Consider the following 24,385-nt stretch of genomic DNA (forward strand, 5'->3'; position numbering starts at 1 on the left):
ATATAAAAGATCCTGCAATCTGTGGGGTACTGCTAGTGCTTCCTCTATTACCCTCCAGGGCACCATGGAGTTCTCATCCGCCCAATTACGTAATGCTCGAACTTGAAAAGCCCAATGATAAAATTTTACGTTTGGGAGTGCCAATCCACCTTCTAACTTAGGGCGTTGTAATGTGCTCGATTTAGTTCTGGCCCTTTTGCCATTCCACAGAAACTTTGAAATCATGGATTGGGCTTGATCCAAAAATTTTGAAGGGGGAGAGGCTGGGATCATGAAGAATAAAAAGTTAAACCGGGGCAATATATTCATTTTAACAATGGAGATCCTCCCTTGTAACGAAACAGGTAGAATACTCCATCGCTGCATATCCCCTTTAACCTTCTGGAGCATATTTGTATAGTTATTATTCACAGTTTGGGAGAGAGTTGTGTATATGTCCACACCAAGGTATCGCATGCTGTTGTTAATGGGAATACCTGAAGGAAGTGTAATATTTTGAGCTGCAGAGTTCATTGGAAGCAACCTAGATTTTGACCAATTTATTTTATAGCCAGCTAAGTTCTTAAATTCCTCAAACAAGGATAGCACAGAGGGGAGTGAGGTTTCAATATCTGAAAGAAAGAGCAAAATGTCGTCCGCATAGAGAGAGATGAAGTGTTTTGAGCCAAGTACGGTGATGGGGGAGATGTGTCTATGTTCTCTAACTGTTTGAGCAAGAGGTTCCACTGAAAGTGCAAATAAAAGTGGGGAAAGAGGGCAACCTTGTCTTGTCCCTCTATGCAAGGTAAAAGGTGCGGATTGAAGACTACCCGTGATTACAGATGCTAAAGGAGTGTTATAGAGTGTTTGAATCATGGAAATGAATTTAGGCCCAAATCCAAACTGTCTAAGAACCGCCCACAAGAATGGCCATTGCACCCTGTCGAAGGCCTTCTCCGCGTCTAATGACAGAGCTGCACAGTCAACTGGAAGGGTTTGTGCTATATCAACAATGTGCAAGAGCCTGCGAATGTTGTCAGCAGCAATCCTTCCCCTCATGAAGCCAGTTTGGTCGAAATTAATTAACTTATTAATTACTTCATCAACCCGTCTAGCTAACACTTTGGCATACATTTTAACATCACCACAAATTAATGAAATGGGTCTATAACTTGAACATTCAAGTGGATCTTTCCCACTTTTTAGCAAAAGCGTAATTATAGCGGTCTTCTGATCTCTATGAAATGTGTTATTTTTTATTGCAAATTGTATTGACTCTAGAGCCAACTGTCCTACTGTATCCCATAAAGCTAGGTATAATTCTGGTGGTAACCCGTCAGATCCAGGAGATTTGTCTTTTTGGAGAGATTCTGCAGCTCTTTTCAACTCGTCCAAAGTGACAGGCCTCTCTAGAAAATCCGAGTCATGAGGCTCCAGTTTGGGTAAAGAAATAGCGTTGAGGAACTTTATGCACTTCTGTTGATTAAAAGTTATATCTGATGAGTAAAGATCTTTATAAAAAGAACTGAATACCTCATTCACCCCCTCAGGATCTGTTATCACTCTACCATGTTTATCTCGAATGACATTTATTGACGATCTGGGGTGGGCAAACTACGGCCCGCGGGCCACATACGGCCCGTTAGGCTGTTTAATCCGGCCCGTCGAGTAACGTTATTTAAAAAAATGTCTTAAGATCGCATTCATTTTGCCTTTTTCTTGCAATACTTTGCTTTATATATATTGCGTTGCATATATTTGACAATAGGAATATCAGATATTTCATGCCATAGCTAACAAATGTAAAAAAGGAAAAATGACATAAAAGCAGATCATCATTCATTCAGCGCTGTTGTGGCTGCGGTGTGTCACGTAACAAGCTAGACGCGTCACCATGGAAACCAAACAGACCGCGACTTAAGCGCATAGACTTGGTGCACGTTAATGTTTTTTTCCTTTTTTTGAAAACTCACAGATAAAAAAAGTTTGGTAACCACTTGCACACGTTTAGTTTTTCCTTTGATTTGTCTGCTATTTAGTTTGCCTACTCTGGATTTGTGGATGGATCCTCCTGACTGATTCCGTTAATCCGTTTACCGACCTTTATCGCCCGGCTTTCGACTACGCTCCCCTGTCTGCCATGTACTGAACCCGGTTTTGTTCATTAAATGTTCTGATCTGCCTTTGCTTTTTATGTATTATTTTATTATACTTAAAATAAATTTGTATATTCGTTTATTTCGTTTTTCTTTTCACAAATGTATGACTTTTGGAAGTGCAAATTGATTGCCATGCAGTTTTAATAAAGTTGAATTAACGTAACCTTCTGTCATTTTTACTCTTCTAAGTGTACACTTCTATGTGTACACTTAGGTGTTTTGTTTCTAATTTATGGTTAGGCCCATTAAATAATAATAAGGATAAACAATATTTAAAAAGTAGGCTATAATTATCGAACATCTGACTAATTAAAAATTAACCTCAAAACATAACATGCGGGGGATATCTAGCATAAAAAATGTATTGTCAGAATGTCATCTCTCAGTTGTTGAATTTCGCGCAGACGTTGCCACAACGTAAATGTGTCATGAAAGTGCGAATACCACGAATTGTAGGCTATTTGTAGTTCTTATGAAATGATACACACTTAAAGGGATAGTTCGCCCAAAAATGAAAATTCGGTCATCATTTACTCACCCTCAAGTTGTTTCAAACCTGTATGAATTTCTTTTTTCTGCTGAACACAAAAGAAGATATTTTGAAAAATGTCGGTAACCAAACAGTTGATGGACCCCATTGACTTCCATAGTATTTTTTTTTTCCTACTATGGAAGTCAATGGGGTCCATCAACTGTTTGGTTACCGACATTTTTCAAAATATTTTCTTTTGTGTTCAGCAGAAAAAAGAAATTCATACAGGTTTGACAACCTGAGGGTGAGTAAATGATGACCGAATTTTCATTTTTGGACGAACTATCCCTTTAATGGCGTGAAATAGGCACGCACTCCGCACCCCTAATCCTAACTAAGGGGTTTACAGTGTGCAGCATATGCACGCAAAAAAATGATGAAATCGTGTTTCATAATCTGCTACTGGGCCGGCCCTCTGTCAAATTTTAAAACCCAGTGTGGCCCTTGAGCCGAAAAGTTTGCCCACCCCTTCATCCTGCTTCAGCTTCCAGGCAAGAAGCTGGCTAGGCCTATTTCCATGGAAATAATATTTCTGTTTAGTCCTATGCAGAATAAATTCAGATTTCTGGAGAGATAAAGCACTATATTCTCCCTTAAGTGCAGAGAGCGCATTTGCCCTATCTTCTGTGAAAAAATCTTTCTGTTGTCTCTCCAATAATTCTATCTCATGTTCAAGTTCATTAAATCTTTTACTCTTTATTCTCTTCTGAAATGATTAAAAAGATATACAGAACCCTCTTATGACACATTTACATGCCTCCCATAATACTTGTGGATTGTCACATTCATTATTATGCTCCAGAAAATCATTAAGGTGTTGTTTTAATTTTCCCAGAAAATCTGAATTTGTTAAGAGAGTAGTGTTAAAACGCCATCTGTTTAGTTTTGGCATTGGGCAGGACGGAAGAAAATTGCAAATTATAGGAGAGTGGTCAGATAAAAGGATGGGAAGCATTTTAATTAATGGAATATTACTGATCAATGACGGAGAAACAAATATGTAGTCAATCCTGGAATAAGTCTGATGGCGTGCTGAGTAGAAAGAAAATTCTTTGGCCCCGTCATTATTAATCCGCCAGATGTCTGCTAGGTTTAAGTCTTTAATGAAAGTATTTAATGCGTTCGAAGAAGCTAGACCAGAGATATTCCCTGTTGAACGATCTAAAGCAGGATTTATTACTGAGTTGAAATCACCACCTACTATAAGTTCAGTGTCAGGAAATTTTAGTAAGCTACTTTGAATTGATAACAGAAACCTCGGGTCAAAATCATTAGGGGCATAGATGGAAGCCAGCATTAACCGCGTGTTATTAACAGTGCCAACCACTAGAACATATCTACCACCTTCGTGTTCTGCATAGTCTACTGTCATTTGTAAGTGTCTATCGGCCAAAATCAAGACACCCTTTGTTTTAGTATTTGCGCATGAGTGCGCAATCACTTTATATCGCCTATTCTGGAAGCGATGCACATCTTCAAGTCTGAGGTGCGTCTCTTGGATTAAGGCGATCGACGCTCGGTGGCGTTGTAAAAATTCTAAAACCCTGGTACGTTTAATCGGAGAATTGAGGCCTCTCACATTCCAGCTAATGATGTTAATGTCGCCCATAAAGTAAATAAGTGTAAATTAAAATAATTCGTAACGCTATACAGCCAGCATTTCTATTGATTAGGTTTAAAGCAGTATAAACAAGGTTCCCTCGGCAAAACAGGTCCGAAAATAAACTGTTGAAAAACGAGATGACGGCAAAAACCATAACAACTATGTACAAAAAAGAGTCAAGCCGCCAGGACGTAAGGCACTGCCTAAGCCCCAAGGCTAGAAGAAAAATAAACTTTCTATGAGTCGTGACTCTTGAAACAGCGTGCAAACCCGCCCCCAAACCCAACTCTGTGATTTAAATTATCAGACCTATTCTACAGTATTCTTACCACTGTGTCAGAACCGTTATGTAACCTGTCAACATCCTTGTAATAGAAGTTCAAAAAGTCCGTTGTCCGACGTTGGCATGATGAATTCTCAGTCCTGGGGTTGGGATGTATCCATCTCTGATCCAGGGTTCCGATGGGTGCCAGGGTCAGTGGTCGCTGCATTAGTTGGGGAAGCCGGGAGTGAAGACGCCGATGGAGATGCCATGGATGTTTGGATGGTGCTGAGGAAGCGTTCTGCTTCTTCTGGAGACTTGAAGTTGTAGTTTTTGCGTCGGAAGGTCACTTTGAGTTCCGCTGGGTATATAAGAAATGGATTCAAGCCTATGGAGGTCATTTTCTTTTTCACATCGTTGAACCCCATACGTTTCTTGACCGTGGCAGCGCTGTAATCAGGGAAAAAGGATAAAGTTTGCTGGTCGTGAGTGATGGGAAAGGCCTCTCTGGCCCCCTTCAAGATGGCTTGACGGTCGGCATAGTCCAGCAGTTTGAAGATAAGTGTGCGCGGACGATTCCTCTCTTTCTCATTGTTGTTGTACAGCCGATGTGCTCTCTCGATTTTTATTTCACGTCCAGCCAGGGAGGGGATCCATCGAGGCAAGTACGTTTTTATAAAGCCTATGGCATCTGAGCCTTCCAGGGATTCTGCTAAGCCCACCAGCCTCAGGTTGTTTCTCCGACTCCTATCCTCCATTTCGGTGAGTTTATTGGTGAGAGATATGATTTGCTCATCATGACCATGTATGTCTCGTTTGTTAGCCCGCACTGTTGCTTGGAGAGAGTCGAGTCGAGACTGGTCTGAGTGTACGATTTTGCCCAGACGTTCTATGTCCACAATCACGTTATGCACAGCTTCATTTGCTTGTTTAATTTGAACTTGTAGATCAGCCAGTTGAGGTACTACCACACTATCCATCGCTGCTTTTACAGCTGCCAAGATGGAAGCATCAAACTTTTCTTGTTGTTCTGCTAATGCTAACCGAACAGCTTTCAGTATAGCACTATCAAGGTCTGTCGAAGCCATCACAGTCTCCTTCGATTTTTTCTTTTCTGGCGAGTTTATGAACTCCCGTTTGCGTACAACTCTATCGGACGACATTTGATACTCAAATTGTAGCGAAATCGTCGCGGTCTTAGTTGAAATATATAGTTTAAGAGGGTTTTGAGGAAGAGCTCGAGAAACTAGGTCTGCATCGCTGGGAGAGGTCACGTGACCTATTTGTATTATATATTCAGAAGTCTCGGCCTAATAGTTCAGCCTGATCTCAAGGCAGTTTGTACGGTGGTGCATTGCTGCCATATACAGATTATTTTTTCCACTCAATTATGTCGCAATAACGAGATGTTATGTCATTTTAACGACATCTTTTCTCATAATAATGAGATGCTATATTATGTCGTTAAACCGATATATTTTCTACGCCTTTTAAGGACATGTGTAGTCATGTACAAAATATGCCTTCATCTACATAAAATATATATAGCCAATCATGTCTTTATCATACTTCTACGTTTGAAAAGCTGAAGCAAAGAAGCAGCCCCCAATACACATTATACTATAATGTACTATAAGACAGTCATGTTAAAAGATCAAATTCTGTACACCTTATTAATAAAGCATAAGTAGCCTACAGAATAGCAGATGAGCCCAGAATACGAGCGCAGTGCGTTTAATTACACGTTAAGCGTCTTCGGGAGGACGGGGTACTGTCACGTGTAGTTAACGTGTCCGTTCATGTTTGGACTTTCAGTTTCTGTTTTGATTTGTTCCTGTTTTCCTTTTCTTTTTCCGCCACTCCTTTGTTTCTATGATTACTATCATGGAGTTCATTTTTCCCAGCTGTGCATGATTAATTATCTCGTTTCTGTTTGCTATATAAGATGCACCCTTTCTTTCAGTCTTTGTCTGATCTCTGTTGTGTTTATGTGTGTTTTCCCTGTCAGCTTCTTCCAGAGTGCTATTATTAAAGCTTGAGTTTGTACCTATAATCTGAGTCTTCAGTCTGTTCCTGAGGAAACCACAGTGTGACAACATTGTTTGTAGTTATTTGGATTTTTTGTTAATCAAAAACATGGTGATAATTTGTGATTCAATCATGTAAAAAACATAGTCATATATAATCATCTTTAAATGGTATGGGTAATTAGCAGACAGATGCAAGTTTAATATATACACATTTGGTTGGTCTAGTCCAAATAGTCTCTGAGTAACTGAGAGAAATGCAAAAAGTGTTGCAACTGTCCCCGGTCTCCCCTGCCTTCAGGACAGATAGTGACAGAGAAGATAGATATTCTCGTAGCTCTCCACAGAAAAACGCTTGTTACACACACACACACACACACACACACACACACACACACACACACACACACACACACACAGTTTGATTGTGTCTGCAGTTTCTGGCCAACCAAACGCCCGCAGCGAGTCTCGGCCTGACAGCATCACAGGGGAAGCCTGTAACATACTCAACTCTTGCACCATGGACACACACACTTGCGACCCATGAACGCCTCTCTAAACTACTGCGTGATTTTGCAGTTTGAAGCGTCTGTTACAGAAAAACACCATGTGCTGTCATGAAAAAGAGAAATGTCTTCTCATAGGATAAGAACCTCCAGCCTCATTAATAATACACACACTGACGTGTCATCGATGTACTATAGTGCTTCTCCATGTCATAATCTGTGACATTGACATGAGGTAGACTTAAAACCTGGAGTAAATCTCTACAGTTTCCAGTTTCCCCCTAAAATTAAAATGAATGGACTGTGTTAATCCTGACTGTGCTGAGACTGAGTGTGTTTAAAGTAAAGGGTGTTAAATGTATATCACAATGTCAAAGTGTCAGAGATGGGAAGTAACGAAGTACAAATACTTTGTTACTGTACTCAAGTACATTTTTCAGATATTTTTACTTTACTATTTATTTTTGTGCCGACATTTTACTTTTACTCCTTACATTTTTAACACGAATATCGGTACTTTCCACTACAAGACGACTCGACAGATTCGGCGGCATTCATTCACGGCAAATCATTGCGGCTTGATGGCGGTAACGTTAGCACATAGTAGTATGGACGGCGACATCATTGAAAATGAAGAAAACGGAGATCCCAGAGATTCGGCAGACAAGCAGCAAGACATTCCCAATCATCCTTTGAGGTTTACATTTGATCACTTGCGGTCTCTCTCTCCCTGTCCGTCCCAGACACACACACACACACACACACACGTGTTTTCACTCACTCACTGCACTACACACAATTACGTTATGACACGTTACGCATTACAGAAGGTCTGTATATCCTCGTTGCTCCCAAGTTCTTGAAGGGATTCAGGACAAATCCATGCACATCTACAGATTTGAGAGCATACATCACTTGCCATTTTTCTTTTGCTGGATGTCTATTGTCTATTTGCATATCAATAAAGATTTTTTTAATACAATGCACATTGAACTTTTATAGCACTTCAATTGTAAAAATTGTGAGCCTGACATATTACATTTATTTTATTAGCACTCTATGCTCAAAGATTTACTAGCTGTCAGTTCATTTCTTATACGCTGCTGCCATCTAGTGGTTGTTAGATGTAACTCTAAAAGTACGGGGAACTTCTTAATTATTGTCTGTTTAATAAATCATATTTTATCTGTTCCAGAAGCCATATTTGAGCACACACACATACATGTAGATTCCTTTAAATGTAAAGGAGAAGATTAAAAAAGAGAAACTGGATCTGTGAATTCTCACAGAATCACAATTGAATTAATATCTTGCTACTCAGTCAGAATCTTATTAACCTGGAGTCCCAGTCTCTGTCACAATAATCATATATGTAATGGTTTAGGCCTATTGGCAGACATCTGTTTAAAATGAAGGAAATGGCATATAAAGAACCTTTTTTCCATATCCACTTAAGTTTCTCAGATTGCACTCTAGTAACATTTGTGTGGTCCAGGTAAAATGGTTGTCATTCACAAGGCTACTTTTACTTTTATACTTTTAAGTAAATTTACAAGCCTGTACTTTGTTACTTTTACTAGAGTAAAGAAGTTAAATCAGTACTTCTACTTTTGCCAGAGTATTTTTAACACAAGTATCTGTACTTCTTAGGGATGCTCATATTGACCGTTTAACCGGTAACCTAAAGTGAAAATTTTGACCGATTAGTTAAACGGTTAAAACGGTTTTTTTTTTAAGCTTCTTTTTTTTTTTTTTTTTTTGTTGCATGGTTTAAAAATAAAATACTAACTTATATAGCTTATATTTATTAACTCACGGAGCGCGTAGACACGCGCAACCACACAGGTCTCTAGCGAGACGTTACCTGTGTATTCCCGGGACATCGATCCGTCCCATAGGAGAGGGTGTTTTCTGCCGCGGGTCTAATGGCGTGTTCACACCAAACGCAAATTTAATTATTTGCGCGATTAGATTACATACAAAGTCAATGCAAAGACGCGAATGGCGTTTGGCTTTCCTCCGTATTTGGGACTTCCACAACAAGTACAGAGCAGCAATATCATTTATTTCAGACATGACGGAAAAATTATGGCAGAAAGAAATTGTGTTGTTGTTGATGATGATGACACACTCCTTTTCGCGGTATATTTTTATTCGCGAGTGACGCGAAAAACAAGAAAAACATCCCGCGAGTAATCTAGAGCGAGTAAATAACGCGATGCGAATATACACTTCGCGTTTGACTGTCAACATGGCTGCGCTCCAGACTGACCCCACATCACGTGGTTGATATGTTGCTTTTTTAAAATAAAAATTAGACAAGGTGTTGAGGTAGGGCTGCTATTTTTATTTAACGAAAAATCTTATTTTTTCTAAAGGAAAAAATATTCCGGTTTTTGAAAGCTTTGTTCAAACGGATTCAGTGTTTTCTTTTTGTCATCTTAATTTGTTAATTATTTAAGTTTAAAAAATATATTTAGTGTAGGCCTATTTAGTTTTTTTATTTGTATTATTTTATTCTGTTTTTCTCTCACTGTCAGAAATGCTGCAGCTGCGTGAAAATTTAAACTGAATCCAGGTTCTGTTGTTGATCTGGTCTGTATGCTGCTGTTTGCACTTTGCACGTTAAAATATACCCTTTGAAAAAAAAAAAAAGGTTCACAGGGTTTTTTAAAGGGTCACAGATACGCGTCAATTTTATTTGTAATCTTATCAGTTAACGGTTAATAATCGATTAACGAGTGCCGGTTGTCGGTCGGGAAAATTAATCGAAATGAGCATCCCTAGTACTTCTACTTGAGTACGGGAAGTGAGTACTTTTGCCATCTCTGCAAAGTGTGTTTTTCAGTGTGACTATCTAGCCTGGGTTTCCCCATGCTGCCTTGAGCGCAACGCGATTTTATTCACCCTGCTAGGCAGCCTGGATACCATGGACAAGATTTTCGCCTCAGCTAGGGAACCAATCACAGAACGAGGAGGGAGCAGCAAGACGATGACGACATCTATGCGACACACCGAAGCAGTTTGTTTATATCTATGGATCAAGTATTTGTTTTTCAAGTTGATAAAATAATTTAAAATCCACGTCAGTTTATTTGTGCCCACGCGCCACGCCCTCCCAGGATCTATAACTTTACCTAGGCTACTTTAATTTTTAAAAATTCTTCATAACCGCGTGCGCGCGATCTGCTTGCAGTCGTCGAGATGCTGAGGAGTTGAAGAAAAGAATAGTTAGTGGAGATGGTAAAGTTGTCGACAATACGTCATCAAAAATCAAGTCCAGTGTGAGGGAGAAATTTGGAGTTATCTGAAGAAAATATTGTGAAAGGCTTTGCTGCATTTTCGTGTTGGATAGCAGCAAATGTGGAACTTCATCGCTGAGGAAGCACGCAGATAACTGTGGTAACAAACCAAGCAGTTCTGTCGAACAGTATTCTTCAAATTTAACACTGTTTAGTATGTGTGGTGTACAGGGCGTGTTTGAACCCAAAATTGTCAGATGTAGGCTAGCCGAAATTGGGTGGCAGATATAGTGTTGTAGCCGCGTCTGTTCGATTGGTAAAATGTTATAAGGATACTCAGTTTTGTGGTAACGTTAGCCATGTTCTTCATGTACCGGCCTTTTGACAGCTTCGGCTGAAGTTGTCCTTGTGTTAATTGTCGTGTAATATCTTCTGTATGACCTGGCAATAAACATTTTTGTAAGTGTGTCTATAATGTGATAGTCTAAACTGATTTTATTTCGGGTGCGGGTCGGGTGTCGGTGTCGGTTCTATTTTAAGCGGGTCGGGTGCAGATTTTAATTAGTGCTGCTGTCGGAAAACGGGTCGGGTACGGGCGGGTGCGGATTTACTCTGGTGTACACATAAATCTCTGACCCATCGTCGTCTTCTTCGTTGAATATCTGTCACTTTGTATACGTCATCTGGTATAATTGAAACGATTGGCTATGAGCTACGTACAGGCGCATTTGTAGCGCCCAATAAACGGCTCTGGGCATTCGTAAACCACGCCTCAAATACGAGAAAATGCACATGTGGTTCCCAGACCACGTCTCAAAGAGAAAGAGGTCTGACGTTAGCCAGGCTAGTGACTATCAGCACTGCAGAATCACCTTAATGAGGAGCAGCTCATGTGTTCATCATTTACAGATCAAACACATGAACTCACAGCAGAAGGAGAAATAGTGCAAACGCTTTAAAAATATTCATTCTCTTACATCATATGAACAGATGTAAAAATAATTTGATGAATTTGATCATGTTGTTTTAATAGCTTTGCTTGTAATTAAAGGTGCCGTAGAATGGATTATTTAATTATTTTATAATGTTTCCTGGGGTGCCCTTATAATGTTAGTATGTTTTTTAGATCAAAATTTGTTATAATTTAGAAATAAAAGGCATATTTCCTAGCCTGATTTCATCCCCTGATTTGAACGCTCTGTTTGAAGGGGCGTGTCTGCTGAGAGACTTCAGTGTAAACGACCTCTGCTGTGATTGGCTGACATGCTTGCATATGAAATATCTGGCATTACATGTAGAGCTATCTGGAAAACTTTTACTATTACAGCTTTTATACGTTTTTACTATTACAGCTATCGGGATTAACGAATCATGAGAAGTTTAAGTATTTAGATCTATTCCCATCACATAAAAGGTTGCAGTGATGAGCATTGAGCAGATGACAGCCTGTCGATCGCTGATCGCGTGAATGAAGATCTTATCACTGCAACGCGATTTACTGATGCATAAACAGTGTTGAACGACTTTGAGAGAAAGATTATCTGTCTGAACTTGAACAATTACACATCAGAAATTCACATAACCCACTGGTTCTCCAGAGGCTCGGATGAAGGAGCTAAAAAAATATTTTTGTGTTCATTTGTACATCCAAACACTGAGCGACTGCCATGCTTCGCTCGCTTGTTTGCAAGCCACGATGTCTCTCGACGAAAAAACAATATCGCGCTGGATCTAGATAACACAGTGTAAATTATCGTTAATAAAATCACTACTTACCGCTTGCGGGAATATAACGTTAGTTGAAATTGCCCCCTTCGTCCGTTTGAGACGCCGAGAGAAGCCTGGCTGCTTGATATTGTTCCAGGTTAGAAAAACAGTCCGTGGTGAAATGGGCAGAGCAAACTAACAACTTCGAATTAAACTGTAGCGGTATCCGATTATAGATTATAGATAGATCTGCCATTTTCCCTATGATCCTCCTCCTGCTTGTTTCTTCACCTGCAGAACTTCTGATGATTCGGCTGTGCAGTTTCGCCTGGCACTGAGCATGGGCTGGCATATGCACATTTTTAGAGGCGTACATATTAATGATCCAGACTGTTGCGTCACAGTCGGTGTTATGTGGAGATTCGCCTGTTTTTCAGGGGTGTTTTTCAAAAACGAGATTTAAATAAGGAGAAAACTATGGTGTTTGAGACTCACTGTATGTCATGTCCATGTACTGAACTCTTGTTATTTAACTATGCCAAGATAAATTCAATTTCACATTCTAGGGCACTTTTAATGAAATAATAGTTATTTCCCTGCATTTTATTCCATTTTGATTATACTTTATGAATTCACAGTGACAGTTTCATGTGAGAGTCACGTATGATCTTACCACAGTCTCTCCAGTTTACAGTGAGGATTCGCCAGTACAGCAGAGAACAGCTTCACTCCTGAGTCTCCTAGTTTATTCTTATACAGAGCCAGTTTTCTCAGGTGTGAGGGGTTTGATCTCAGAGCTGAAGCCAGAGCAGCACAACCTTCATCTGTGACACCACAATCCCACAACCTGTAGAGAACAATGACACACTCTTCACTCTCAGATCAAAACAGAAATCTTTGTTTTTCTTAATTGTGTTTATAATTTGTGCAATATCTATTTTTTTAAACAATGAATTCAATATATCAGTAAGTTTAACTGTTATTCTAAGAGATTATGTCTCTATGTGAGGGAGAAAGATTATATAAAACTGATAAAATGAAATACATTGAAAACATCAGTTTTTTCACTAAATATAAACGTATTAACATTTAAATTACATTTATATTAATATAAAAAGTCTACATATAAATGTTTATATACATACATTATAAATGCATATATTTTAAAATAAATTTCTCACACATATATCATAAAAAATGGTTAAGTAGATCAAATCAGGTCAGACAGCTGGAGGGTTTAAAAGCTGAAGTGTGACTCATATTTTTTGTTAAACCATTAATTTATAATGTTTAAGTAAGAACTGTTATGTTTTAACAGTGATGCTTGTTCTCAGTGTGACTTACACAACTGATCTAGTTGCTGTAACCACAGGCAGCAGCTTCTGAAGAACTTCATCTGCTGTGTTTTGTGTGACACTAATCGAAAATAAAAAATAAACAAGTTAATTATTCATGCCAACAATAATAATAATAATCATAATAATTCATATCATAAGTAAATAATACATTATACCTTCCTAAATACCCTCAAATATGTTTTTTAATTGAACACTGCTTTATAAAGGACATGTGAAAAAGTTGTTTTAGTATCTATAACTCAAGAAGCCTCGTATTCAGCCGTCACAGATTCGTTTTTTTCTTTTTCTTGTCAGTGTTGCTGTGGCAGGTCTATTAGTCTGCATTTACACCACAAAACTATTTTCACATATCAGATTTTTTTGTCCTGTCCATTGCTGTGGTTATCACCATGGAGACATTTAACTTTTTTTAAAGAAAAAGTCTTTTTGTACCTGCATCAGCAAATTATTCCTAAAAAATTAAGCACGAGTTTGTTTGCTTGTTACTTGTTTATTTAATAATTTACTTAGTTTTATTGTCACAGGAAATGATGCGCACAAAATGTGAATCATTGTCCATCATTTTGCAAGCAACTGGTGATAAAGAAAAATGATTTTGAGACATTAATCTAATTTATTTTCTTAATACTTCTCTTGTGGCCCCTAGTGAAAAACTGCATATTTGCATGAATCAAGAAGTATTTTGTGTTCAACAAGTTGTCTTTGAAATGAGAAGTAAGCTAATCTAATCTTATCCTCACAGCGCGTCAGTTATGCGGTGATGCGCTATGAAATTATTGCGGGGCAAATGAACTGTAATATTACAGTTTTTCTCAATTGTTTACACACATTTTCTGGTACTTGAGACACAATGACCACAACATGTAACTCATTCACCAACCCCCTGAACCAATTCTGCTAAACTACAAGCACAATTCCTGCTTTACACTCAAATTGTACTTCTAAAACACACAATTTTCATGCAGAAAATCTCTTGTTTTCACAAGGAACACACTGCCATTCAAATATGCACACTGACTCATCACATGGGCAAACACCCGTCACACAGTTTTACAATTAGCAATCAGAGCTTTAGCATAAAAGGGCCACAGGTGAGCTCTTCAATGGAGCAATGGATGCCAACATTGGATTTTTTTTTTACTGTAACTGTATACAGTAAATTCTTCTGTTGTTTTGTATGTAGACCACTGTATGTACAACTTTGTGTTGGTTGGGATGTACACTGTGTACATTGTTTTTGTGGGAAAAATAAAATATATTTGTTACCATGTATTTGTGTGTTCTGAGTATAAAAACAATATTCTCAAATATTTTACAACACACTTATGTATGTACTGTCTGTAGTAAGTGTAACACTGAACAAAAAAAGGCCTAAGTCATTATGATGAATGGAGAAGAAGTGTTTTCCATTCATCATAGTGTTTTACATTGAGCACATCTGTGTTCAACTGGTTCTTATAAATGTCTATTCATATGATGGTTTGTGTGTGTCATTTGAAAACAAAATACCATTTTGAGAAGAAATAACATTGTTTTGAATGTAAAGTTTCATTTTGCAGGAGAATTGAGGGGTTTTGCCCATTGTGTGTGTTTTTTTGGATTTGTGTGTAGAGTTCTGAGAATATGAGGCATGCTTTCAGAAAATGTGTGTAAACAATCGAGAAAAACTGTAATGATATAAAAGTAGCCTAATAATAATAATAACAGTAATGTAATATGCCCTGCGTGCCCGTCCGCTACGCCACTGTGAAACGCCACCAGGAACGGCATCAAGGCGATTAACTGTTTTATCAAGTTTACTTTGGCATCCGCGTGACCTAATTTTCATCATCAGGAGGATCCGCTTGCAGCCCAATTTCTGTGATCGTGCAGACGGTGCGCACACAACGCTCAAATGAGTTTACTTTGAAAGGCTTGTGCACTCAACTGGAACATGAAGTTACACGGGTCCTTCTGAGGCTTGTAGACTCGAGTCCTCAGCATTAAACACTAGAATGAGACGCTCTAGTAAGTGTGCATGGCAACGTCACACATGTTCCCGCCCCACGGCAGAGTCCTGCACGGGTTGACGGGTGACCTGCAAATTTTGCTCAAACGGGTGAAAAATATCCAACTGTGTCGGATACGGGTGCGGGTCGGGTCGGGTCGGACACGGGGGAAACACAGGTCTAAACACGGATGTAAAACAATCACATGCAAACGTAAAAATATATATTTTTAGGAACACATCTACAAAAATATGCCTGTATTTCAAGTTGATAAAATAATTTAAAATCCACATCAGTTTATTTGTGCCCACGCGCCACGCCCTCCCAGGATCTATAACGTTACCTAGGCTACTTTCACTTTTAAAAATTCATCATAACCGTGTGCGCGCGATCTGCTTGCAGTCGTCGAGATGCTGAGGAGTTGAAGAAAAGAATAGCTAGTGGAGATGGTAAAGTTGTCGACAATACGTCATCAAAAATCAAGTCCAGTGTGAGGGAGAAATTTGGAGTTATCTGAAGAAAATATTGTGAAAGGCTTTGCTGCATTTTCGTGTTGGATAGCAGCAAATGTGGAACTTCATCGCTGAGGAAGCACGCAGATAACTGTGGTAACAAACCAAGCAGTTCTGTCGAACAGTATTCTTCAAATTTAACACTGTTTAGTATGTGTGGTGTACAGGGCGTGTTTGAACCCAAAATTGTCAGATGTAGGCTAGCCGAAATTGGGTGGCAGATATAGTGTTGTAGCCGCGTCTGTTCGATTGGTAAAATGTTATAAGGATACTCAGTTTTGTGGTAACGTTAGCCATGTTCTTCATGTACCGACCTTTTGACAGCTTCGGCTGAAGTTGTCGTGTAATAACTTCTGTATGACCTGGCAATAAACATTTTTGTAAGTGTGTCTATAATGTGATAGTCTAAACTGATTTTATTTCGGGTGCGGGTCGGTTCTATTTTAAGCGGGTCGGGTCGGGTGCGGATTTTAATTAGTGCTGCTGTCGGAAAACGGGTCGGATGCGGTTATAAGCACTGCGGGTACGGGCGGGTGCAGGACTCTGCCCCACGGTCACGGCACAAAAATACTATTAAAACTTAATTTAGGAAAAAATACTTCCTATTAAATATCTTTATATTAACTGGCTTTATTATTAATGCAATACAGTGAATGACCGCCATCTGTGTCTCCCAGTGTCTTACATTATTGTCAGTTTAGTGTTCAGTGATTAATTTACACAGAAACAAAAGATAACATGTATGCCTTCATCTCCGAATACATTATCTGTGTCTTAAATTTCATAATGAACTCAGATAAACTCAGTGCCGACTCATTTTCCATCAGTTCTTTTACATGAATTAGAATGTGTGCAAAGGATTGTGGGAGATTGAAGAACACAAAGGATATACTTGATGCATCCTTCAAAATGAGCTGAATTAAAGACACAAAATGAAGTCTATCTTCAAAACATCCTTCAAACTGAGACGGCCTTCAGAGGCGCTTGATGGCGTGGCAGTCGAGATATGCAGACTTACTAGGACACAGCCATGGTTTGAGAAACACCCGCAAATTATGTACAATATCCCAGAAATCAATCTGTGTCCCGTGATTTAAACACCTCTGATCTCTTAGTTTCTCTTAGTTCATAATGTTTTAGACTGTAATGATTGTACTCAGTGTTACTTACTGATCATTTCTGCCTCCAATTAATCTCCTCAGGTCAAACATCTGCAGTGTCCCCTCTGAGGACAACAACACAAACACTAAAGCTGACCACTGAGACGAGGAGAGTTTCACATCACGTAATCCTCCACACGTATGAGGCTCAGCTTCCTTCACTAGAGAAAGATCACCCAGTTCATTCAGACAGTGAAACAGATTGATGTATTTATCTGGAGAGGGATTCTCACTGATCTTTTCTTTAATATAGTCAACTGTTCTCTCATTGTTGTGAGAGCTGTTTGCTGTCTGTGTCTTTAGTCCTTGTAAGAGACTCTGATTAGACTTCACTGACAGACCCAGAAGGAAACGAAGGAAAAGGTCCAGATGCCCATTTTTACTGTCTAAAGCCTCATCCACAGCTCTCTGATGGAGATCAGATAGGGAAACTTTGTCTCCATTAGTTGGTTTGGTAATCTGGTCAAACACATTGATGTTATGGTTGATAAAGGAGAGATGCACATATAGAGCTGCTAGATGTTCCTGAATGCTCAGATGAACAAAGCAGAAGACTTTCCCCTGACACAAGCCCAACTCCTCTCTGAAGATCTGAGTGCACAATCCTGAGTAAACTGATGCTTCTGTCACATCAATGCCACACTCTCTCAGGTCTTCCTCATAGAAGATCAGGTGGCCTTTCACAAGCTGCTGGAAAGCCAGTTTCCCCAGTTTGAAAATCATGTCTTCATCTTTCACTTTCTTCTCATAGTCCTTCTCATGTTTGATGTTGGTCTGAATGAGCAGGAAGCGTGTGTACATCTGAGTGAGAGTCTTGGGAATCTCTCCTCTCTCTGCTTCACTCAACATCTTCTCTAGAACAGTGGCTGAGATCCAGCAGAACACTGGGATGTGGCACATAATAAAGAGGCTCCTTGATGACTTCAGGTGTGAGATGATCCTGTCAGCCAGACTCTGATCACTGATTCTCTTGCTGAAGTATTCCTCCTTCTGTGTGTCACTGAAGCCTCGTACCTCTGTCACTTGATGGACACACTCAGAGGGGACGAGATCCGCTGCTGCTGGTCTGGAGGTGATCCAGATGAGAGCAGAGGGAAGCAGATTCCCCACAATGAGGTTCGTCAGCAGCTCGTCCACTGAGGCTGATTCAGATTTATTACACAGTTTCACTTCGCTCTTAAAGTTCAGAGTCAGACGACACTCATCCAGACCATCAAAGATGAACAACACTTTATATTTATCACTGGATATTTCCATTTCTTTTGTTTCAGGGAAAAAGACATGAAGAAGATCAGAAAGACTGAGTGTTTTGTCCTTCAACAAGTTTAGCTCTCTGAAAGAGAGTGGAAAAATGAACTGGACGTCCTGATTCTCTTTCCCTTCAGCCCAGTCCAGGATGAACTTCTGCACAGAGACTGTTTTCCCAATGCCAGCGACTCCCTTTGTCAGCACAGTTCTGATGGGTTTGTCTTGTCCAGGTAAAGGTCTAAAGATGTCATTGCATTTGATCGGTGTGTCCTCTGTTTCTTCTCTCCTGGACTGTGTCTCAATCTGTCTCACCTCATGCTCTTTATTGATCTCTCCACTTTCACTCTCTGTGATGTAGAGCTCTGTGTAGATCTCATTCAGGAGTGTTGGGTTTCCCTGCTTTGATATTCCCTCATACAAACACTCAAACTTCTGTCTCAGATTTGATCTCAATGTGTTGAGGACTTCAGCAGGTTTAGAGTCATTGCTGTAAGATTAAAATACCACATTATTACACAAGTTAGAGAAGTAAATAGCCATAATTTACAAAACTATTTATGGGACACAGAACATCATTAGGTTTCTGAAATGTGTTAATCATTAATCGTGTGTTTGAGTGATTTGTGATGTGAATTGCAGCACCTAAAATTAAACACATTAAATATATTAAAACTTTTTAAGAAATGTACAATAAAGACAGAGGTGAGACCAGTGTTTTTATTTATTAAAGAAGACATATGTACATTCATTACATATTAAACGTTAAAACAACAGGTGAAATAAGTTAAAATTGCATTTTCTCTAAAAAGAGTTATTAAAAAATGAGTTAGAGTTATTTTAAGATGTTAAAACATTAAAAATACAATGTTCAGTCATATACAGAAAAGTAAAACCAACTTAAGAGAGTTTTTTCATTTACAAAAAAAGATCTAACTTTCAGACAGTATTTGTAAAACTTTTACATAAAACCCAAACTAGTTTAAAAAGCCTTACATTTTTACATACCCAATTGTTAGACTCGGAGTTTAAAAGATATATAAGTGTTTCCTTGTGCTGGAGCAGTGTAAAAGAATGTCCACTCACTCCAGAGATTTGTCAGGATTGACACTCTGTGAGGCCTGCACAGAGACCCACGCAAACCCCGCCCCTAGCCCCTCCCACAACAGGTGTTCCGTGGGAAAACCCCACACCCCCTTCGAGCTCAGCTTCAGCTCCCAAATAGAAAAAGCGACCGGTCACTTCGCTGTCCGAACTTAAATGACCACTGAAACAGTGTGTAATGGGTCAAAGAGACCACACCCCTAACACACCCGATTTAACCCTCTGGGGACCAAAAACGCGCCCGCGCGTTTTGCTCGTTTTTTTTTTTTTAGCAATGAAAATAAACACTAAATGCTCTGTTAATTTTGATCTTTCATTTTCGTGTAATACATCAATCGATCCTGTTCAGTTCCTATTTTTTTTCTGTATACTCACAATAAAAATAAAGTGTTTTGCTTTTTGACAAATAAAGAAAAATTAACATGATGCGATTTCTGCCTTCTCTCTGTCAGTAAATTCCCATTTGAAACGCGTTCGAAATTGATCTATAACTCCGCGAAAATTCAGTCAAACAGGCAAACAGACCCACGGGCATTAAGCTTGAGATCGCATCTTTTAAATGAAGTAATTTATATAAAAAACAAATATTCTCAGCTTCTGTAATCTGTATAAAAAGAGAGCGACTCCAGTCGAGCTCATTACGAGCTAATTCACAAGTAATGTGACCACTCCCCGGGGAGCGCGTGCTATTCAAATGCAAATTCTGAGAACTATTTCAGATCTGAGAACGCCCACATCAGCTGTAAACAAAGTGCGCCGCGATCGAGTGAGGCATAATATAGCCTACCTTATGGAGAAAAGATTCCTCGGAACAGTGCTGATATGAGGAGCAATATCTCCTGATATGAGGAGCAGATCCCGCTGAGGAGTGAGGTAGGCTGTTTTCTTTTCTCAAGTGTGGAATAATGTTATGGAATAACGTTAGTGTAGGCCTATGCAAACCGCAAAAAGATGAATCGCATTTCTATAATATGACTCGCGTTTCTGTGAGATGAATGAAGGGTACATATTTGTAAAGACTGTTTAGCCTAAATATGAATCGCGCATCTGTGTGTGAAATAATAAACTGCTTTGCTATAGCCTACTGAGATGAGTAAAAATCGACTGGAATATGTTGAAATAAAATGTATTTGTATAAGCAACGTATTAAACTGCAAATTAGCATTTATATGCCCTAATATTTCATAAAAACAACGTTACAGTCAGTCACTTGTTGACTAGATTTGGGTACAGTTTTTAGGCTATATATATATATATAAAATACTATTTTTGTCAAAAATAAAGTCAGAGTAAGATGTTAGATGTTACAATGTTGGCTATATTCAAACTAATGAATACATGTGATAAAATGTAGGCCTATAATCTTTTTTCTTTTTTACAAAGAAAGAGTACACTTGAAATATTGTTGAAATTGTCATTATTGTTGTAATTGTAACATTTTTAATAAAATAACAAAACATATTTACAAGAGAGATGTAAGCGAAATCTTAAATGGTCAATATAAGTCTTCTTCTAAATACATCTTTTGTCCTTGCATTGTGGCTCAGTCAGTGTCACACCTGAATGAATGGCTAATTATGCAGAGTCATTATGCAGAGTGGGTGGGACATTGTAATCTAAGGTGTAAACTACTCCTCCTCCTCGCATATTGGCTTTCCAAGCAAAACCTGTTTTACACCATTTAAATCAATGTATTTTTTTTTTTGTGAATGATAAAGCAAGACTATTTTCACATCATTTTGAAGCTAGAACTCAAAGGGACAACATCCATTAGTCAAAAGTCTTGTGGACACATATTTAATATGTGTTTTGTGGTCTTAATTCAGCAACTTTCATTAAAAATTTTTCCAATAACCACGCATAAACATTATTCTCTTAAAAATACAAACATCTACATACACGTTGCTCGCATATTATGGTAGCCCTGTTTGTGCTATATAGAGTGAATTTACACCTTTGCCATTAACATGTTTATAAATAACTGAAAAAAGCACAAATGTCAAGGCATGTCAGAACATCTCAAGGACCCCAAAAACAGCTTGGTCCCCAGAGGGTTAAGGGTGTCCCTAAGAATGACATCACTCACGGGGGGAATCCCCCTCCCTACCTTCCTACCTCCCACAGTGCTAGTGTTTGAAAAGGAGCACAAACTTAGGGTGAAATACTACTTGTGATTTTTTTTTTTTACATCTTTTTGTAAAGCACTTTGAACATCCATATGAAATGTTAAAAAGTCATGCTTTTTCCAATGTCTAAATGTCACAAAGTTATCCTATATTTTAAAGTTTAGGCCATAGAGTTTTTAAGGTTATACAGCACACACAAACGGTTGGCTCCATCAGGTCTGCAGTTGTGCGGACATCATGTTGTTTTATTACAGGTTGTATCTTGGAAAGATTACCCGCCTATGTCAACAAAACACACACGTCGTGATATTGTGTTTTTCTTTTTTTTTTTAAAAGCGGGAAAGATGTGTTTTTTAAATCTCTCCTACAATCTTTAAAAGGAAGCAAACTAATTCATTCATTCGCGCACCAAACCATTGAAGGAGTCAGAACGTCGAATCGCGAATCCTAGTCTACATTATGTCTGCAAATCATCATGGAACAGAAGAAGCAGCTTTACCTGACCAATATTTTGATACTAAATTAGCGAAAATTTTGAACGAGATATGTAAGGTTTTATTTTCATCATAAATTATACATTATAGCCCACAAAATTGAAAAGATATTTCAATAAATGCTTTTATTCGCAGATGATGCATCATTTCCAGAAGGGGTATCGCCAGATGATTTTTTACAAGGTACGGAATATATTTTGTTATGTCTTTTTAATATTTTCTAATTATTATATTTTTTAAAGAAAAAAACAACTCATTATTTCAACAGAAATCACAGGGGACGTGCCGACTCATAGCACCGCCCATCCGGTGGAGCCACCAACACGCCCATTGGTTGTTGTTTCAAGTCCGTCCAATCAGATGTACGAAGACGTCACTCCGCACTCTACACCTCGACCTCAAGCCTCCGGAGAGGCAGAGAGCATCGAACGCCAAGTTTCACCAGCAGCCGAAGAGAATTCTCCTACCCGTTTGATCAACAGAGGAGCTGCTAACATCATTGGTGGTTCACGAGGGGTAAAACGTCTTAGGGATGTTTATGGAGAAGAATTAATATATCCGGACAACGGTAAGGGAAAAACTATTTTTTGTCTAATCATAATATTTTTATTCGTTGATTTTTTAAAATAATATAATGTTGTTTTTTAGAAGAAAACACTGAATCTGTTTCATCAACAACTGGAGGCAAAAAACGATTTGAGAAATATTCTCATGAGAGTCCGATTTCTTCGGAAGACGGTAAGATATATTTCTTGTTTCATTATATTTGATCTATTTTAAATAAGTCATATAATATATTTTTATGGGTTTTTTTTGTGTTGTTTTTTTGCTCTAGAAGAAATCTCAGACGAAAGAGGGGCGCAGGTGTTTTTTGAATCTCAAGATGCCGTTCTGAACACCATCAATTCTGAACGGGAAACGTCAGATAACAGTGATGATGAAGGTGATGAACGAGCCTTCACACCAGTATTCAACGCGGGAGACCTTCGAGGTCTGAGTTATGCCACTTTAGCCAACAGAAACTTCCAACGTGTCTTGGAAATAGCTACATCGCCTCTGTCATATCATCAAACGGAGCAGATCATTTCCGAGTCACAAAGAGAAGTTATAGCGCTACTCCACAGAATCTCAGATCAGCAAACTCACCATACGAATGAATTAAGAAACGCTGTGGAGTTTTTTGGGAGATGTCACGATCAAACATCGGACGAAATCAGACAATTACGCAACAAGTTGTTATCACTCCAACAAGAGCTTGCGGAGGTGAGGAATGATGATTCATTACGTACAACTGTACTATCATTGATTTCTGAAAGATTGAACATTATTCAAAGAAATTGGATCAATTCACAAAATTCAAGAAGATAGTTTTTACAAATATTATCATGTGTGAGATTTTATATTTCATTATATGTATCTGTGTTTAGTTTTAAATGATTTTCTCTGTCGTTTTTTTTTTTTTTTTTCATTTGGGACTGTTATTGTTATTTTTTATTCATTTAATTCATTTGAGTGATACTTTTATAGGCTACGTGCGTGTGATTTTGTTTTACTGGTAGCCTACTTTTATAATGTATACATATTAGCAACATCGTGTTCTATATTTGATGGTACGCTTCTGTTTCACACAATTTTTTAAATAAAAAAACATCAAAATGCTTTCAAAAAGAGCACATCCCGATTCTGAAAATGAAAATGTAACTCACACAAGAGCAAGACGTACGACTACTGAAAAGAACGACAGACTCAACTTTTTAATACGCGAACAACTACATGCGCTAAATACTACAGACCTCTCCGATAGAGAGAGATTAAATAATATCTTAGTTGAACAGCGAGCCTGGTTAGATCCGTTCATGGATGATGGAGATGAGACCATACAGACAGGTGGTGATGGATCAGCTCAAACGAATATGGGACGTATACGGAACTAAGACAGGAGGAAATAGACAGATTAATGACCGAAGGACGACGCGTGGCTGATTTTACAATAACACTGCGACCCCGTTTCAGTGGTGTGCAGTTACACAGACCGTTAGATCTCCGTGGAATAGAGGCTTGTGATTTTTAGGGCTGTAATCAACCAAAGAAATTCTTGGTCGACTAAAGTCCTGAAATTTTCGACTAAAAATGACGTTAGAAAAAAAAAAAAAAAAAAAATTTTATTAGCTGCGCACTGTGCGTCTTGTTGTCCGCCTAAATGAATTATAAATAAACATAAAAATCTAGTAGGCTATTTGCAGTATTAAATCGTTTTTGACGTAATTATTTTTCACTGAATGAGTCTGACACGCGAGTCTGTCGGCTCTGACAGTGTTGCATCACGTGCACCTGCGCAATATCAGAGCCTATGATTTCCGAAAATAGTACTATGTTGTCAA

At 38.6% G+C, this 24,385-nt stretch overlaps 1 protein-coding gene across 1 annotated transcript in view; it reads right to left on the reverse strand.

The window, feature by feature from the left end:
• LOC311293410 (uncharacterized protein) overlaps nucleotides 1–24,385 on the reverse strand; it is a 331,123-nt gene that overhangs the window by 142,560 nt on the left and 164,178 nt on the right. The gene's annotated exons all lie outside the window — the stretch shown is intronic.

The sequence above is a fragment of the Rutilus rutilus genome (assembly GCF_951802725.1).
Source record: "Rutilus rutilus genome assembly, chromosome: 7".
In the NCBI taxonomy this organism is placed as follows: Eukaryota; Metazoa; Chordata; class Actinopteri; order Cypriniformes; family Leuciscidae; genus Rutilus; species Rutilus rutilus.